Raw genomic sequence first — 20,029 nt, 5'->3', positions numbered from 1 at the left:
TCCAGACAGAGCGAAGGCCTCACGCACGCTGATCACAATTAAAGGGAGCGAAACATGCGTGGGAGAGAAATAATTCTGGCAATGGGTCAGCTGGTATACTAATCAGCCCTTGGGGCAAATTATTCTTCAACTTCACGAAAAGATCAAGTTTTCGAGCAAGGACACGCGTCTACAAGATACAAAATATTAATAAAAAATTATCATAAAAACTCTCAAAAAATATTGTTTTAAAACTTAATTTTATGAAATGTACATCTTAATTTTATGGAATAATATTTTTTCTTACAATACATCATTGTCATCGTTATTAGGATGCCACGGTGAAAGACGAAAAACTATCACCATACCTTTAGAGATTTCGCAAAAAAAACATTTAGCCACCATTGGGATGTAAATTTTACTGTAATAGTCACTATTTTAACATGCAACTTGTACCTTATACAGTTTCCAAACACGTTTTAAATCAAACAAATGAGTAAAAATGCTATTTGAATAATGTAACGATGTACCGGCTGACATTCCACACGTTATTCTTTCCTCGAACTATCGGAGATAACAACCGTTTCTCGATTCATGGAAATGACGGCGACATTCTCTGCGGTACTAATTGATTGCTTTTCTTTTGCCATTTTATTTTTTATTCAAACTGCGTTTTCAGTATATCTTCCTACTTTATTTCTGAGTTATCCATTCATTATTTACTATTGTTTGATCTTTATTTCTCCGCGGTAAACACTTTGCATTATTCTAACCCTGCATATTTATATCTGTATTAATTAATAGGCGTTTGTAAAGTTTTATCTTTCTTTGAATGGGTATTTGTGTGATAGTCTCGCGTTTCATGGAGCGACGCATGCTTGGTGAAAACTCACACCACCTGCAAAAAATTTTAGTTATTTTTCTTATTGCATACTATTCATCACATGTAGCGTGCATATAGGAGATCATTTCACCTTGGTGATTCATCACTATCTGCCAAATAACCTACAGGTGGGCCAACGGTGTTTCTGCAAAAACCCGCATAAGTCAAACTACCTACAAAACTACATATTTTAAAGAGATTTCAACGGGTGACAACGGTCTCCTAATTTAAGCAACCCGCAACACGCCGACTTCAATAATTATTTTTTTCAATGACTTTCGAATGAAGTGTATGCTTGAAATTATAAAGGCCGCTTCACACGGTACACGGAATTGCGCAATCTGACGTACGTGCGAAGGCGCAATCAAAATTGCGTCGTGTAAAGCGGTGAATTGCTAGAACACGTGCGAGAATGCGTGGATGCGAGACGGCAAAATAGCCCGTTCTAATTTCGTTCATGCATTCGCGCAATTCCGCGCCATTTTAGAAATTAATGCAGCTCTAACCTGCGCAATTCCGTGGCCCGTGTTAGACGGCCTTAAGATAGAATCGTACGATGATCACTCCTATCTCTACACGCAACGAGTTTCCTGCTAAAATCCGCATCAGTAAAACTACCACTGTAATGTATAATTTTTCGAGGCCTGCCACGTTATCGGCGGTGCAATATGCACGAAAAGCCGCGAGAAAAATTCCCCTGAAATCGAACCACGGACCTTCGGCTTTCCGGGCCACCGCGCAGACATCTACGCTATCCAGGTTATTTGATTCTCATTGTAATTTTATGATGATACTTGATGGACAAAGGTCCGTCCCAGTCCAGGGGAATTTTTTTCTCATGGTAATTCATACTAATTCATAAGAGACCTAATCAATATTTTATGGAGACTTCAACGGGAGACCAAGGTTTCCTAAATTACGCAACCAGCAACACACCAACTTTTCATAAATTATTATTGTACGACTTTTGAATGGAGGGTAAGCTTGAAATTTGACAGGGCTATGGCTAATCGAAAATGCTACTCGGTTAACTTCGGAAATCTGGAATCTCACAATAATTTCCCCCAGAAAATATTCAGAACTCTTTTAAAACTCCGACGAGGGTTTTTTTGGGGGTGGCACACACTAAAGGAAAGTGATAAGTGTCGCGACTGGACTTGAGAGAAATAATGAGAGAGGGAGAGGCAAGGAAGAGAGAGAGAGAGGGAATGTAGAAAAGAGAGACTAGAGCGATAACGAGCGTGGAGGGGAGGGGGAGATTTAGGGGGGGGAGAGGGTTGAAAGGGAGCGGAGGGGAGGATGGAGCACGTGGTATTCCTCGCGAGTTCAGTTGCATCACGAGCGAGTGATTTGAAGGCGCCCCCGCGGGAATCGCACGAGCGAAAGAGACTGTTGCTTCTGCCGCCAGGGGGAAAAGGGTGGTGGGGAGGGGGCGGTGTGCTAAGGGGAGGTGGGGAAGGAAGAAAGGGGTTTTGCACTGAATACGGGGGAGGGAACGAACCACCGACCGACCACAAAGGCGAAGAGTCTTTGCAGTGCGGACGATCGGACACTTCACTCACACTCCGAGCCGAGGTCTCCGTCTAGCGAGACAGGAACGAAACGCGGGCGGGAGGCTACGAGGGCGGAGACGGCGTGAACGGGTGACACTCCCCTCCCAGGGTGCTTTTGGTGATTCGAAGGGAGCCTCGAGGAGGAAAGACGTGGGGAAGGGACCGGCGACATTACATTTGTGCAAGTGTTCCCTCCTCTTTTCGATTTAAAGCGAGTGTGTGGAAAGGGCGCAGCGGTTCCCCCTCAACAGTGCTCCTTTCCCCTGATTTTACCCTTTTTCAACGGGACCACTGTTTCTGGCGACGACGGCGCAGCGAGTAGCCTCCAGGATCTACTTCCCTCCACCCGAGAGAAACCTGCCAGCGGCAGCCAACAGGTAGGCGAACGACTGAATCCGAATACTATCCCGCAAGCTTTCGGATGAAAAAGTAAAAGAGTTGATGTTATTCCGCACTCTTATGGCCACACCTTGAATATACAGCGAGCATATTTAATCCAGCGTAGAGGGACTTAATCTATAAACTTAATAAAATACCTACTAAGGAAAGCTGGGCGATTCGTTAAAAACTGCAACGGGAGTACAGAAAGCTTTAATTGACTTAGATAGGTTGAACAATTAAGAGCATCTCTCATAGCGACATGGAAAAAACTATATAAAAATCCCAATGTGCTTCTAGTTCCGACAAAAGCGATAAATATAGATAGACATTTTTCCCAACAGGGAATTCGTTTCTTCTCCGAACAATAAAGAGCTTGACAAAATGCTAGGCGAACTGTCGTTAGAGGATATATGTAAACGACTGGTATCCTAATAACCCCTGCCAAACGCTTATTGAGGCGTCTGGCGGGGTATTATGTAGATGATTTCGATGAAGCTACCTCAACCGGCGTGTGGTGGGAGTGGTAGGACACCAGCAGTTAACAAAATAAAAATGAAGTTCGCGTTGGAGATATTTGAGAATTGCTTTGGCATTTGAGATTTTATTACTGAGTCCCACCTAACCTAATTCATTAACCCCTCGTCAGGCGCAATATTGCAATTGCTGAGTTCAGGCGCAATGCGTCTGACAGGCAGAGGAGTGAAAAAACATTATTGACTCTTGGCATGGCTCAGTGATGCATCTTTAAAGTTTAAGTCACCATTATCAGTGTACTCGAACACATAAATGATGTCTTTCATACTATGCATATACAGTCATAGAGCCCAGATTAATCCAGCAAGGTGAGATTTAACGTTCCTACTCCTTAGGCTATTAAGTAGTATTATTATATGTAATGTATTTTAGCATGTGAATTCTTTAATTTCAGTGTTTTCTATTTTCCTAACTTATTTATCTAATAATGCTTTTATATCGCTTTATTGTGCCATTATTTTTATCAATTATTCTGAACAATCAGCCACTGATCAGTCGGCATAAATGCGAAAAGAGAAAGGATACAAAGAGCGTGTGAAAACAAAAAGCTACTACAAGCGTCAAGGGTCTATACCGCCTCGTGGTGAAAAGAAATGAAAAAAAAATCTGCGCTGTGCCATGGAAGGTTAAAGACATTCGAATTTCGGCAGGAATAACTAATCTCTTCGCATATCCTTTCCACAAAAATTTCTCCTATTTCATCGTTTGTGTTGGGCATCGAAATATTGGGAGTTTCTAAGTTCAAGCAATCTACACCTATCACGTACCCTGCGAGACTAGCAGCCTCCTATCTAATTCTTATACAAGCTGTGCAAAGTTCTCTGTTGGCTCGTTGCAAGCTTTGACCAATCGCGGGGCTTTCCGTTGTATTTTATTATGTTCGCGAATTAAGTCGTTCTGCATCGGATCCCTTATACTCGCCGCGTATTCGAATTTCGGCCTGACGAGCGTGAATTTGCATCTCTCTTGCTCTTTTTCCTCCGAAAATCTACCCACAAAACGATTCACGAATCCTAGCAATATCCAACCATTTCCTTAAGCGAACATCAATTCGTGATTCAAGATCTATCGGTTAACATCCGATAAACTTTCATAAAATTGGTGCGTCTAATAACTTCATTATATTCCCAGTAAAATAAACTTTCTCACCGATGAGATTGGGTAGAAAATACCAAGAAATGCTTTAAAAATTTTTTCGCGGATTTTGCTGGACTATAATATAAGAGTTATTTTTTTCCTTGCAACAATATTGTCCCTAAAACCTTAAAATATTTTTTTCTTGCCCAATCTTCAGAAATTCTGATGATTTTTGCCTATTGAACTTGGTTCGCTGGAAAGCATTAAAAAAAAAAAAAAACTGGACAAAGCCTAAGGTCAATGAAATTCCTCTATGACGCCTACTTGGGGATATTCCGGGAAATGAATTTTTATCGGCACTCCAAGAAAAAAAATTGCTAACCGAAAACAGTGTCGTTACCAGGTTTGATTATGCGTTTCGTGTTTCATCATTTGTCGTCCCTAAATAGCAACCTCGAGGAAATAACTTCATCCACATCTACATACTACATTTCAAGCCGTCGCAATAGGCGAGTGGCGGGGGTTGTTAGGACGCCAGCCGTTAAAAATTCAAAGGTAATGCTCCAACGAAATTCCGCGTCGTATTTATCTAAGTCCTATATTGTTGGTATTATTGGAAAAAAGAATTCCCATACCTATCCGTTTGGGAAAATATCTCTCTAAATTTATCGTTAATGTAGAGCGGTTTTAATATAATGTTCACCATGTTGCTATGAAAGAAAGCTGTTCTTAATCGATCAAGAGACCTAAGCCTAGCAAGTAGCCTTCAAGTAAATAACGGTTTCCAGCCTCATTCATTTAAAATCCATGTCGAGCCTTGAAGATATATAGTATTATAGCATTTTCCCCAGCAATCGTGTAAGTTCAGTCTGCTCTCGTCATGATTTTATAAAGTGACTCAAAATGAATAAACTATGAAAATAAACTAAAACTTTGCCTACATTTTCATGCAATATGAAAATGTCTGCAAAGGTGTGTAAGGGTACGAAGAAGATTAGAAGCCAAATACTACGAAAACCCGGATACAACTATTTATTTACTGCCGGTATTTAAATTTTATAAGAAAAGAGAAATATAATATCTCCTTGGTATCTATCTAGTCTTTGCTCATGGCCCGAAATGCCCATAATTCTCGATAATTCATTAAATTAAGATTTAAGTGTCTAGCTAATAATGTCTGCATGCCTAAGCCGAACATCCACATTTCCAATCATTGCTCAATAAAATCCACTTATGTCAACATTAATATTTTGGCATTTATATGATTAGGATCAGATACACTACAAAGTGACTGATTCATTTTCAAGTGTTATAAACGTAGAACTATGATTAAAGGACTCTTCTTCATCAATAAAAACCGCCATAGAAATAGTTTTTATTTCTATGGCGGCTTTTATTGATGAAGAAGAGTCCTTTAATCATAGTTTTTTTTGTCGTCTAATTTCCAGGTATTCTAAGAATCGGATTTTTGCCTGATATCCTACCATAAAATTCATAAGTATCATAATATACACCTACATAATTCCCGGCAAACCGCCTCAATAGGCGTGTGGCGGGGGATATTAAAGAGCCGTTTGCCAAATTAAATACAAGAAACGGCTGAATGTTGATACGTGGCTAATTAGTCCCAAAGAGAATTTATTTAAGTTCTTTATTGTCGGCGTAAAAAAAATAAAACCCACACCTATCCATCCGTTCGGAAAACTATTTAATTGTTTCTTTCGGACATGAGAGGCAGTGCTGTCCTATGATGATGCCCTTTACATAAGTCTGAAAGATATTAGTTCTATTAGCTTGAGCAATCCAAGCCTAGCACGTAGCCTCCGTGTCTCCAGTGGCTCCAAGCTTAATTTGGGTAAAAGCTGCGTATAATAATGCAAATTTTACATCCAGCTTCGACAAGCAAGCGAAAATGGGACTAGCCTACGGTCAGTGAAATTCCTGCGTGAGGATATTGAGGGAATTGTTGTCCTCTCGGCCGTTAGGGAAAATATTTCGCAAACCAAAAACGGTTCCGTTATCCGAATGTTTGGCAAGCCCCCGGTTAAAAGGGTTAGGGAGGCCTGCGGTCAGTTTGTCGACTTCTGGAGGCCAGCCCTCTTCCTATGGGATCTTTCTTTCCATTCGGCGAGCTATGGCATGGTGTCGTCATGGAAGAACGGACCACGTGATGAAGATAAAGAAAATAGATTTAAGATGCATTACTTACTATCAGGGATGGTAACGATTTCTCTACCCATATCAGGTACAGCAGCATTGCGTCACGCTAAGAAATCTACATAATACCCAGCGAGCCATCTATAGGGTGTTTGGCAGGGGGTGATCAATCGCCAGCATGCAATAGGATTCCCGCATGCACACCACACGGTCAAAAAAACCTAACGCATACTAAAAAAATAAACTACCACATTCGTGCAATGGAAAAACTCGCCAACCACTCATTAAGGTAATCCGCTAAAAAAGGTAGAACACTCAAAATATGATGTTTGAAGACTAAGAAAATTCATAAACAATAAATAAAGAATACATAAGTTAGTCGGCTTCAGTACAAGTCATCTAATGTATTTGTCAGTTCTTACGGTGCCGTTATGATACCATATTGATTGTGGAAAAAACGACATTTTGAATCCAATTGATTTCATACTATTAGTAGTTTTAGTATTTTATCCGTAAAATTTAAATACGGGTCCTTAGGCTAAGGATTTATTTTTTTCTTATTAGTTCGAATAAATATGAGGTTTTCAGATTTTTTTTATTTACTGTAACATTATTGCTAACCTCGATTGCTTGCATTCTCTCAACGCCGAATAGCCGGAAGCTGCTTTGACTTATCGCAAATCGTTAAATTTAAACAGTAGCAGCTGAGCGATTAATACAAATGTTCAATTCTCGAAACGGCAGCTCACGCTGCCTCTTAAGAACTAATTATGGCGTAAGAATTCTATGCCATTTGGTATTAATCTGTGCTAAAAATTTTAAGTTGGCTAATCTGGAAGTAGGTTGCATTTTGGAAAAACAAACAGGTAGGAAAAGAGGATGACATTAATTACTTCAATAATTTTAAATAATATTATATTTATATATTCACATGGACAGGGAAGAGGTTAGTTAACACACACTGTACGTAAAATTTAAATTTATTCAATCCGAGCCAAGACGCTTTTCCGACCTCATAAGTAGACGTTGACATCACCTGGCATTCTATTCTTCGTGTTTTTTTTAATCTTACTTGATTCAAGAGAGCTAGTCTTTTTTATTCTGTTTTTTTAGTCTAACATTTCACATCTCGATGCGGCTGCGGTAATTTTACTGAGTTAATGCACTTGAAATTACGGCAAACACATTTTAAGCCAGAAAATGGGTGTTGAACAGGAAAATTTTTATGTGAAATGAATTTGAAATAAAAGATTTTGAAATTTCTGGTCGGAGCAAAAATTCATGAATGATCCATGCACAATTCCAGGGACTAAAGCATTACGCACAATTCCCGATTTTCCCGGTCGCTGGACACCCTTTAAAGTTTAAACATAGACATGGAATAATACGTAGAAATGGCACAAATGTGACTCACAATACAAATGCAGCGTTTCGTAAAAAGGATTTTGAAGGAATTCTAAGAATAGAATTATACGTACCAATTAATTCCTGTCAAAACGAAACTGATGCCAAGAGGGTATATAGTTCTTGCTATTTGATTAAATAATTCGTCTTAAGTATTCAGTTAAGTTAAAATAAAATGATAAAAAATCTCCGTGACGGATATATACCACACTAACAATAACGAAGCAACCGACTAGGACCGATCAGTAAATCATGTCAAGATGAGCGTTTGAGATTATTCATGCTAGTTATCAAGTGAAAGAGGATTTTGAGGATAAATTTCCGCTTGGATTTTTCATTCACAAGTTTAAAGCCCCTCACATATTTCCCCATCTGAAGGTCATCATATAATCAGCAGAAGAAATTGATTAAACGGAAAGTTTTAAAATATCGCATTTTCCTCGTTAAGTAAGGGACAATAACAGAAACTCAGCAACACAAGCTTAAGTAACTCTTAACAGTATTCCACTCATGTTCTTTTCACTGAATATGGTCACTTTTGGGCTGCACTTTGGTCTTACTAATTAATTCATATTTCCTCTCAAACGTAAGTAATTTTTAGTAGTTCTACGACACAAGGTGCATTTTTAGCCGTAATTATTAACGAAGGTGAAGGATGTGAATCCTTAAAGGAGGTTAGTTATGAAGTTCATACCACTAATAAGCTTTGATGTCGAGGGGTTCGTCAGCGTGACATAAAAATATTTAGAATGTCTTCTAAATTAACGCTTCAGTGTCTCATTTTATTATATACAGCATCCTCTACACACAAACGCTTACATGCCGCTTTTTTGTTCCCATATAACGAATTATAATCAAATTATGATTAGGTAAACTTCAAATGTCAGCAATAAACGAATAAAAACACCAATTCCAATTTCTTAGCCTTCATCAAAGCGCGATATAGTTTATTTTCGATGTTAATTAGGAGTTTTACGCCAGCATCGCCATTCGTGTCTTCATATTTTCATATTGAATTCCAAAAATTCTGAAAAAATATTAAAGTCTATCCCAGTAAATTCCTTCATCAAATTAAATGGGAAAAACATAATATACTGTATTGTCAAAATAAACTTATCTTATACAACGTATGCTTTTATGCTATTAGAAAATTGAATTTTCGAAAAATATTAAAAATTAAAAACGCTGACAATGGGTATGGTTAGAATTAGGAAAGCCCGCGCATACAGCGGAGAAAAAGTTTGAAATGGGAAGATTGTGCATGGACTGCAGCATGATATACATATGAATGAATTGCTGGATAAAAATATAGAGTGCCATTTAAAAAAAACATACCGCTGTTCATATCTTAGTAAATAACAAAGCTACAATGAAGGCAATCATGCTGATTAATGTCCCCCGGACGGCTAATGAACATTTGCTAGACAAATTTTGAATTTGCATCTGGACAAAAAGTTATTTCGGGTGGTCAAAATAAATGGGACACCCTGTATATGAATATGCAGATCCTTCGAATGCATTATGATGAAGATCGAAGTGTCGATCTAAGAGAGCGGGATTGACCAATATACGGCTTGATACGATAGAATACAACCAGATAAAGCCTCAAAGCACTCATTCCATATTAATTCGTCCACTGATGAGTTACGCAGCTTAAATATATCCATGGTCAATATATGCAAAGGATGTAAATGACTGCGCATTCAAGTTCAACCTGTGTCCCGAACAAATCTGATGAAGCTTAAGACGCTAAAGCTGCGAGATATGTCGGTCATCGTTGCCGTGGAAAAAAACGACTTAACTGGGTTGCTCGCGATTCAATGATTTGGCGCGACCCGTACCTCGCGAGAAGCCACAATAATACTTTCAAGCAGGCGATCGGTGAGCCTGGGAGTTCACTTCTGCTGTTTACTTAACGACGAAGTGTGTGGATGCAGGCCGATGACAGCGCAACCATCGGATGGAGACTCGAATGATTTTTCAGGTCTGATCAGCTGATACATACATACGTCATGGCGCATGAGGTATTTAATTATCATTAATAGTTGGTAATTACAGCACAATCGGCGTTGATCCCTGTTCACAATAGTGTAGTTTAGCGCTAGAGAATTGAGTGAATTTCTTGCGAATAATCCTCACGATTGTGCTTCGACGAAAATTTCGTAAATTCGATCGTATAAAATAATTTGAGGCATTATACTTTCTTAATTCTTGGCTAACTTAATTTTCAGCATTTTTCATTTAAAAAAATTTCAAACTAAGACAAAGCATATTTTTTATAGGATAAATTGATTTTGTTAAAGCAATACATTACGTTTCTTTCCGTTAATTTAATAAAAGTATATACTAGGGATAGAATTTCGAAACCTAATCGAGGAGGTCCTCAGCTGAATGTACACTATGAATTACTTGCCAGAAACCCCAAAAATACGTTTGAATAATGTGATTTCTACGAATATTTTGTGATCTCTATATTTCTCTCCTGCATTCGAGTGGCCGATGAAATGGATAGCGAAAGGGAAAAATATTAGGAAAATATATTTAATCAAGCCCCCTTAAATTCCTATCACGTTTTCGTAAATTTAAACCGAGACAGAATAAAGTGATCAGATTAAGGAATAACGTTATGTTTGAATGACTAGGAAGCCAAAACCTCAAAGAGGTTAGGGATTCTGCTACCTGAGTAGCCGTGTGACCAGCGACAGACGAAGCAAGAAGGAAATAATCAGTAGAGTAGCCTAAGCGAAGAGGGCATTCCTAAAAAATGGGAGATTTTATCACTATCGACGGTAATAATTTTTTTGTGAAATTTACGTATATATAAATTGGACGACCGGGTGATATCGTACCGCGACAAAACCGGTAGTCCAAATTGTAAATATTTAGTCAATTTACAAAGTTTTTAATTAAAAAAGAAAAAATTCAACCATTTCCTAAAACTATTGATTAAATGAGTTCAAACCTTTTCTAACCCAGAGCTGCTTCTGGAAGAAATTAAATTTTAATACTTTTCATTTTTTAAAAGTGAAAATTTACTATTCAACCATAGTTATTGTGGAAGCTCCATATTTCACCATTAAACTTTACAACACAAAAGAGCACGTAATGAAAATATTTTCTGAATAAAGCTGTAAATCTATACATTTTTGATGTTACTTAGAAGTAATATTGGGATATAATGGGTTATAAAAAATGGTGAAAAAGCCCATTCCACGTTAATTCAGCATCTCACTATGAACTCTAAAATTGCATCCCTCGGGAATTTCTGTAGCACGGCAGAGTGGAGAGAATGGGACCAGGCACCAGAATCGGATTGGATGACGTTATGCTTCGTTCACATTACGATTTTCCGAGCGATCGTCCCAACGATAGTTGGCCGAACTAGCCGTGTGAATGCATGTCCTGACAATAGTTGACGTAGTTGCTAACGTTTCCACTTTACGATGGTTAGGCGCTGGGAGACCGGAAACGGAAGCGACAAGAGAAAGACGAAAAGCTCGTGAAGCTCTATTTTTTTCATGGATTTGTCCCAGGATGGAAGAATATGGGCGGAAGAAAATTATTCGGTAAATACACTTTGAACACAGCAATATATTGTCCCCGCATACATCAACAGCTTTGCTAACCGTCAATTTCCCGTTCACTCTATATGTCAGAACTAGAGGGCAGCACAGGTTTTAACCATCGTCGTGTGAATGCACGATAGTTCCGACAATCGCTGGAACAATCGTAATGTGAATGAGGCATTAGTCTCTTCGTCTCACCTGTTATTAATCGAACAGAAAGAACCCTCGGATTGTGGGGGCGTTGGATTATTCAAAGGGTCCACTCTTTTCGTAGTGTTGACCCTTCCGAACCCCTCGTCCTTGAAGATGTCCACTTCAGCACTGTAGTCGATGATGGGGACACAATGCAACATTCAGGCCATGGGCCACGTCGGGTCATCGCAGCTGATAGTACACCCTTACTGACACCTGGCTTAAAGGTCTGTTCACACGATACATTAACACGTGTCTTTTTGCCTTTTTACTCGAACGATTTTTGTGAACCGCAACAGAACATGTACGAAATTAGAATAGGTTCTATTTTCGGTACACACTTTCGCATAAGTGGGGTGGTTACACCAAGGGCGTACCCAGTATCATAACTAGGGGGGGGGGGTTGCAAGCCATGGTCTAGGGAGGGACAAGCCATGGTCTTGGGGGGGGGGGGGGGGGGGGGAAACCAAGTTGTGACATTAGTTTATGAAATTATTTCCTTGAAAAAATAGCTTTATACTAATGCAAAAAAATTATTATATAATTAAGGAGAAAGGTTATGTCTGATTGACTAAGAAACCAAACAACCCGTACATAAGGCTCAGTTGCCTAGTTATAGCCGATTTCCCCGTGAAATTTGGGTCGCTCTGTCGCCAACGACACGAGTAGTAAAACATATCTTCCACCTTATGACAGACAATTTAAAACACTTCCTGAAATTTTAAATAGTTTTAGCGTTTACTAGCAGGTACTACCCGATGTTGCTCGGGAAACATAGTGCTCAGAGAAGTGGGCAACTTGGAACGCAGAAATTCATGGTCCCTTAGCACGATTTTTTACGTTTTCTCTTTGAGCGTGTCTAACCACGGAGGTTGTATGATGTGACGTGAGAAACGGTAATGAGAAAATAATGCAAAGGACGCGTCGACCGCAACCGAAAGTAGCACCACGGGATTCGATAGAACACATGCCCATATTTTCGAAGTTCTTTGTTTAAATCGCAGGAGCCTCCGACTCATTTCCTTATTGAGCAGTGTACAGCACACCACATTGCTTCCAACACCATCATGGGCGCATTACAGAACAGGCCACAGGCTAACAAAATGAATTATTTACAGTGCGAATAATCCACAGAGAAAAATCATTCGCCTTGACCGGGATTCGAACCCGGATCCCTCGATTTCCGGCCGAGTGCTTTTAGCACTTTAACCACTCGACAGGAAATTGAGGGATCCAGGTTCGAATCCCGGTCAAGGCAAATGATTTTTCCTCTGTGGATTTTTCGCACAATCTGTGCATTGCGGGTGAATCTGTAAAAGTTATCACCGTGGCTAGTCCCGGTATACTTAAACATGAATTATTTACAGTTATTATACTAAGAGCTTCCTTAACTCTTTTGTCTTCAAGCAACTATTGCCTCTCAAGCTGAACTGATAGTTCTTTCACGCCATTAGGAATTCACCACTCATGTATTTGTACCAAATTTAATAACTACCCTTAACTACACAAGAAAGAAGCTATTGATAAAGGTCAGTTACATTTGGTTTCGGAAATACAATATGAATTTAGAGGCAGTTCTTTTTAGCACTTTCCTCCATGGATCCCTTAAAATTAAAGCGTAGGCAATGCGAAAGACATGGAGTAACGAACGAATAAGGTAGACCGAATATTGGAAGGGAGGACAACATTTTTTAATCATAACAGAAACAGAAGAAATTCTCTCCGTTCTTTAATGTCCGGGTGAATTAACTTCCAGCACCCTGATTATGTAACTGTGAGAAGGGTGAGAGCGATGTCGTTGCCAGGGGCAACGCGATTCCCACGACGGAAGGTGATAGCAGCGATTATGAAACCGTGATCGCTCTCTTTATCACACTGCGAGCGTCATCGGCCTATAACGTTCGAAACCCATGGTGACAAGCATATGCTGACATAAAAACGAGCACTGAATGCATATGTTAGCAAACATTTATTGTTTATTTAATTTCAAAATGCCCTATAATCGATTAAAAACCAATATAATTCTTAATTATTTCAACTGGAGTGCTCTGTTGACTTTATAGTTGTCCACGTTGTTCAATTGTTATATGCGCATGGTGGTGAATTCGATTGAGCAGCTTTATTTTCACACGGCAAATTGAAAAGTACTGCTAATTGAAGTACATCCGTGATTCAAACGTCAATTACTTTATATCGAAGTTAAATTATCAACATTTGCCAAGTACGTTCTCCAACATATCAACATCGTTAAACTCCTTTTCGATTTTTAATCATCATAAATCAACTGTTAACTACTTACATTCAAATCGCTAGCGCGATTACACGTCCATTATCATTTCAAAATTAATTAGTTTCAATCCAAGGTCACGACTTTTCGACCATTCTCTACGATATAGCAAATAATTTGCAGCATCTCCCGGCGAGCATTAGCATAATAGATTACGTTATCACACATCGAAAAGTAATACTACACTTTCCCCATAACTTTACCATAATACGGGTACGTAATGATAATATTATCTATTGGCGAAGCGAAGTACTTAGCTTTGAACTGCCTCCATTTTATGTTTTAGTTTGTTATTGTTATTTCAAACTCTCCGCAGACGACGCATTCTCGGTCGATGATGTGTCGAAGGATTTCATTGGCTCTTCAGATTTCTCAATGATACCAACCTCACGCGCTCGTACCTGTATGATACGCGCGATGACGGTGGCTTACATGATCGCGTGATACAGCGGAACGTGATAGGAGAACGTGATGGTCATCTATCGCCGTCGTCGCTGTCACATTTACATAATCAAAGTGCAGAAATAAATATTAAAAAATGGCATACAACTTTCATTATGCACCCATGTACTAACTTTGGTCGCAATCAATGCATGGAAACGCATAGCGGAAAAAAACTAACACACATCCTCCATTTACTCCGATGTATAGTAAATGAGTGGATAAAATAGTCGGTAAGGATACGCAGCTTTGCATGAGGTAAAGTGCGTGATCCCCACGATAGGTTTGAACCAGTGCCATGAAATGTTTGCAAAGAATATAGTGGACAAGGTCCCTTGACATCAGTCTGATTTCTGACGCTCACCCATGCTGAATGTACACCGCAGCTGCGGGCGCGCAAAATAATAAATAAACCTCGAGCGATTCCCAATCATTTATGTGTACTCGTTCACTTAGCAAAGCGAGATCGGAGGCCAAGTGAGACTGAAGGTCGGAGAAGTATGAATGAAATGGCTACCATGATTGCAAATCTGGCCATACCATAATCATTCGTAATCAATTCCGACATTTATATCGGTATCACGGATATCAGACTTTTAAAGTTAAACGAAGATATCGTATTGCCCACAATTTATTGACAGGGTACTCTTTGAAATGAAAAATACACAGCATTGGTAAATTTTCACTGTAAATTATTTATTGGTACGAGGTACACTTGAGAATGACGCCTCAGCGTAGAAACGCGTCGTACAAATAAATAATTTCCAGTGAAAACTGACCAAGTTTGTGTATTTTTCATTTCAAACATGGATTTTCACAAAGTTAAAAACCCGAATTGATTGATTTCAGAGTACTCTTTGCTTAACTTAAGTTATATTGTTCCACGATATCTCTCAGAATAAAGTTGACTTTATCACACCTATCACTGACCTTTTCTTTGAACTCTTACATAATGATCCTCTCATGAGCTTCTTCCTGTTCATGAACGCCTCCTTTGCTAATGCAATTCTCTTTCTGATGCCCGTAATGATGTACCCGTTTTCCCCCAATGTTCTGCCAAATAGTTGACTTTCTCCACCCGCTCAACTTGTTGGCCCACCTGATTATATCATGAATCTCACGTTCCTAGCTCGCGATGCTAAAAAAAATCGCATAACCTTCGTCTTCTTGTGATTAATCCGCCAACCATACTCCTGGCAACGCTTAACTAACGCATCCACTAGAGCCTGCAGCTCTCTCTCTCTGGCTGACTAATCAACGCCTGATCATCCGCGAGCCTCACTGATTTAAACATCATTCCCCCAATTTCACTCCAGCTTACAACACATCCAACGCCTCTCTTACCATTTGCATGTAGCCATTACTATCAACTTGGGACAGGGAGTATAGTAATATAAAGCTGACATATTACATCATATATATATATATATTGTGCACAACAAGAATTTATTGAACAGATCATCCATACCCGTTCACATTCCTGGTGACAAGATTTCTGGATTTCCCAAACACAATTTCACATTTTTAGTGCTCGGAAAATTTATGAGTTTTTAAATATTCCGAGGGTATTGTGCTGACTACGAGTTATTATACCATTTTAATATAGTACATAATATTTTTATTGATCATAATTCGTAATCAATATTAATTATGATTAATTTCACCATTGATAACGAATTGTTATATGAAAATTGAATTTTAATATAATAATTCGTAATCAGAAAATACGAAGACTTTTATCATTACAAGTTGGGTGGTAACATGATGTATTTTGGCATTCATTCTAGCGTGCGTGCATTTAGACGAGTTCCGTGTGAAGAATTACTTCGTCTTCATCACCGGCTAAAACCTTATTAAATGTCCCGAGGGCGGTTATCCGGTTCCGTCGAAGCGAAGCGCCCGGGTTTGGGATTGAGAAAACATCGGACCAGGGGTCAGCAAGGATAAGATAAGCCTCAGTATCTTCCGTTTCCAATGAATCGAGGGAAGTCCTGAGCAAACACTCGTTAACGGTTTTGGACTCTCCTCGATATTGCTGAGCTGTTCGTCTGCCATTATCGATTGTCGTGTCCTGATGGCCGATCTATTTACTTTCCCATCTGCCCCTCTGTCATAACTGTATTTTAATTATCGCGAAATTTCTATCCTCAATATGCACAATACCCTCATATGAACCTCTTGATGGTGAATGCTTTGTGAGTTTTTTTTTGCGAAACATTATGGAAAATATAAAGGAACATACTGACTTACCACGTGATGGGAAAAATGTAAGGGAGAAGTAAAGACGCTGCCGGGATTCGAACCTGGAATTTTATGATCCGTAGTCCGACGCGCTCTCCAGTGCACCTTAGGGCCTCTTATTTAATTTATTTATCTTGGATCTTTACCACCCCGAAATCGGCGCATTTATGCAATTTGCAGCAGGATAATCTATTAAATAAAAACGTGGGATGATCACAAAAATCTTTAAGTAACTTACCCAGTCGGGGCATGAACCACTTATCACGATCCTCAATTTCAGCAAATATTGTAGTGATTGAATAAAATTTGAAATGAAATTAATCGGCAATGCATACCTACATTGACTGAATGAACTAGTTGAGCTCATATTTCCAGAGGTTAAAAAGTCATTTCGATGCATAATTGGGCACACTGATTTCATTAATTATGCTATCGAGAAACTCAGAAGGCTGTTCGATTCAAGATACACATTTGGGTTTCATGCAACACTAAGTATATCATAGCGAATTGAACCTGTACAGTTATCAAAGTACAGATCTCCAAATGCCTTTAAGCGTATTCGGATTATTCATCACGATCCTAGGTAGGTGCGTACATTGTTGTGATTAAGTAACATATTATGAAATTTTAACTGGAGCAGTTGATCTCATTCATTCTCTGTATACCTCGGCATTTATTTTTATATTCTAACATTTTGGTAATTATTCCGAAGCTTAATTATGTACAACGATTTAATTTACTCTGCGATTGAGATAAAAATATTTTAGGAACAATCAAATCAGAATGAATTTCTAAAGCGCCTAGAGATGATTACTTGTGATATGAAATGGTAATTATTTCTACCACTAAGACTGTAGACTTTTATTACTATCTACTCCCACTTTTCTTAAAACTCCGAAATTACTTATATCATTGATTCATCTCATCGACATCATTCTTCCCTAACACTTTTCTTTCCTAAAATATCAGGTAATTATAATGTAGATATCTCGTTTTTATGATCCGAGGGTTGTTTATCATATGGTGAGAGAAGAGCTTGCCTACGAAGGCACCGAGAATACTAAAAAAGTGATTGGCAACTTTTGCATTCTTTTCATTTTAAAATTACTAGTAGGCCACCCGGGATTTTTTGGCAAGGCTAGCACCCAGAGAAGTGGGAAACTTAATATTATAATAATGCTACTGTCTCAGTTTTATGATTCGAGGGTTGGTTTTAATACGACGAGAGAAGAGCTTGCCTAATAAAATTACCGAGAGAACGAAAAAAGTGAATGTGTGGCAGAGTTAAAAATTCCTGAAGAGGAAGGGTGTACAGAAGTGATTTTTCAGGATTTTCCGGATTCATCCCTAATTGGGTGATTTGCGGAGGTCTTTTCAAGTGCAACATTCCGTCCGTCCGATGGGACGTTCAGCCGTTGTCCCCTTGCCGCCTTTCGTTAACGGCACGCTAATGCCGACGCCGGGTTTCTCTCCACCCTCTCCGTGCCTCACGGCGCAAATGACCTAAGCTGTATCAAACTACTCAAAGGAATAAATTGAATGACATGTCACAAAACAGGGGAATTTGCGTAAAGTAAGACAGCTTTAAGATGATAAGTATCCACCACAAGGAAAAAAAACAATGCCATCATTTCACGATCGTATTAAAGGACTCACTCGGGACTATTTCAATATTAACGAATTTCATTGAGTTTGAAAATAAATATACCCGAATTTTTCCGTTTATCCTCGAGCTATTCGTGACGAAAACTTTATGGGCTTAAATAACCCTTTCGCAAGTGAGTTGATGACGTCCTTGACTCTCTTGCCAAGTGGCTCACCCGCAACTTCTCTCATCGGTATACGTCGCACGTGGTTCGTTTATATCATCACTCCTGGAAACGATTCTTTCCATCAAGTAACGAGTCTCTCTCAACAATCCAGAACTAGAATGACGTCACCAATTCCTGAAAAGTAGGCGGTAAATTTAGCATTTTTTTCATTTTAAAATTTCTAGCGGGCTACCAGGCGTTGCTCGGAAGGCATCAGATTATAATCAGCTTCATAACAATGATAGTTGTATGTGTCCGTGCGTGCGTAGACCAAAAATGTCGCGTGAACGTAGAACCCAGAAAAAAAGGTTTGCACCGAGAGGATTAATAGGTAACCCTTTGAGTTATGTTTTCCCTTTGAACGTGCCAAGAGGTGTGCCTACCCTGGAGGATGTCCAACCGCAGAAATTGTATGACGTGACATAACAAACAATAATGAGAAAACGACGCGAAGGACGCGTCGGACACAACCAGTAGTAGCACTACAGACTTTGGAATCATGAGATGAACCTACGTACAAACTTTATTCGCAATCCGGACAGCCGATTGGAAACGCATAGCGGACAGATAAACAAACATCCTCTTTCAACAGGGGAGAGTGGGTTATACTTAAACATTTTTGTTTTATATCCTTAAGTTGAAAACTTCAACGAAAGAGACAATCATATTATTTTGAAGGATATTCCATTTCCCACCAATTATTTGCTTCATATTTGGAAAATTCAACTTACTTTGAGTGTTACACTTATTTTACGAAACCCTTACACTGCACGGTTTATTCAACGGTTCCGCTTTCCTTCCGCTGCGCAGCAGTACTTCCCCAACATTCACAACATACTCCAGCGGATCTTAAATTATGGTGCACGGTATTGCCCCGTCATACGGTATTACCCCCGGTCTCCCCTATTGGCGTATGAATAGAATAGATAAGGAAATAGTTGAATGGTGAAGACTTGTTTTGGTCGCCTTTCCCTTCCGTCGTCTACCGAATTCTTTCACCAAAAAGCCATTTCAGGTCTAATTTAATGGCTCCATAATACGCATTGATGGTCTTCGCGGACGTAATCTGTCAATACCAAGGACTTCGCGGAAAAGAAGGAGACTGAAAAATAGCATTAAAATTTATATTTAATGTCGGAAGTGCATCATAAAACAAGGTTCAGCCGTGCTGACGCATTGAAATGATAATCGCATCCGTTAATGCAGAAGAAGGAGTAAAATTAAAAACAGAAGTCCATCATATTTATCACAATCGTAAAATCAGCTCATAAAATAGATGTTATAAAGACTTGGAGCATAAAATTTCAAGAATCCAAAAAGAAATGTCATTCTAAAAATATCAGGTTTTTCGCGTCTGAATATGGAAGATATCTTTGGCGTAGCATCCAAATATTTTTTGTTAAGCAACGTGAATTAAATTCAAGCCATGATGGCAAAATTTAAGGAGAAAATCAAATGAGAAATCAAGGAAAAAAATGCTTGTTAATCTAAATTTGAAAAAACAATCTATAGAAAAGATGCTT

The 20,029-nt window shown here is 39.0% G+C and overlaps 1 protein-coding gene across 1 annotated transcript in view; it reads left to right on the top strand.

Annotated features, from left to right (window-relative positions):
• The first annotated feature begins 2,361 nt into the window (after positions 1-2,361).
• Positions 2,362-20,029, top strand: part of LOC124159535 (b(0,+)-type amino acid transporter 1-like) — a 92,889-nt gene continuing 75,221 nt past the window's right edge. The window contains exon 1 of the mRNA XM_046535415.1: positions 2,362-2,792. The gene's annotated coding sequence lies outside the window, so the exon portion shown is untranslated. The remainder of the gene's footprint in view (positions 2,793-20,029) is intronic.

The sequence above is a fragment of the Ischnura elegans genome, chromosome 5, assembly GCF_921293095.1.
Source record: "Ischnura elegans chromosome 5, ioIscEleg1.1, whole genome shotgun sequence".
In the NCBI taxonomy this organism is placed as follows: Eukaryota; Metazoa; Arthropoda; class Insecta; order Odonata; family Coenagrionidae; genus Ischnura; species Ischnura elegans.
Note: the sequence above shows the minus strand (reverse complement) of the source record. Positions and strands in the feature narration are given on the sequence as shown.